A 232-nucleotide genomic window follows, 5' to 3' on the forward strand; every position below is an offset into this window, starting at 1 on the left:
AACAGGCGATGGAAACGAGGCCTGGCATACCGCAAAATGGAGGAAACGGCCTTGTGTTCGACCGGCCACGTTCGAAACGGGATCCTGTTCATCGGGAGGGGTCTGGCGTACCGCAAAACGGAGGAAACGGACCTCCTACTGTCGAAACGGGGGTCCTGTTGATCGGGAGGGGTGTGGCGTACCGCAAAACGTATGAAACGGACCTCCTACGGTCGAAACGGGGGTCCTGTTG

This window comes from Triticum aestivum, chromosome 5B, assembly GCF_018294505.1.
Source record: "Triticum aestivum cultivar Chinese Spring chromosome 5B, IWGSC CS RefSeq v2.1, whole genome shotgun sequence".
Classification (NCBI taxonomy): Eukaryota; Viridiplantae; Streptophyta; class Magnoliopsida; order Poales; family Poaceae; genus Triticum; species Triticum aestivum.